Genomic DNA, 587 nt, shown 5'->3' on the forward strand with positions numbered 1-587 from the left:
GCATTCAGTTCTGTGGATGCAAAAACACATAGTAGCAATATTTTTTCCGAGCTTTAAATAGGCAAAAACAATAATGCTTCACTCATTCACAGAACTAGGCGTTTTTAAAGGAGGTCACATTTTAGAGAACCACAACTTTGGTTAATCGTAATTGTATATATGTATATAACTGGATATAAACACACATATAAAACTAGCGTTCAGATAATGTGTATTGTTCTACCTATTTTTCACATATTAACTTATTTATCCTTCACAATAAATCTATAAAGTACTATTGTTTTCTCATTTTACAAATAAGGACACTGAAGAATAAAGGGACGAAGCCGGTGGCACCAAGATTCAAACCTGGAACACTCCGGCTCCAGAATCAATGGGCAATTGATTCTGGAAGGCTCCATCGAGCCTTCCACTCTATTAAGCTTCATCTCGATAGAAAATAATGATGCCGGGCATTGTGGGAAAATGCGTTATATGTGTTGTTTGGCCCTTACGACAACTGCACAGGCAGGTATTGCTATTTTCCTTCCTTCCTTCCTTCCTTCCTTCCTTCCTTCCTTCCTTCCTTCCTTCCTTCCTTCCTTCCT

Source organism: Pteropus alecto, unplaced genomic scaffold, assembly GCF_000325575.1.
Source record: "Pteropus alecto unplaced genomic scaffold, ASM32557v1 scaffold17, whole genome shotgun sequence".
Taxonomy (NCBI): Eukaryota; Metazoa; Chordata; class Mammalia; order Chiroptera; family Pteropodidae; genus Pteropus; species Pteropus alecto.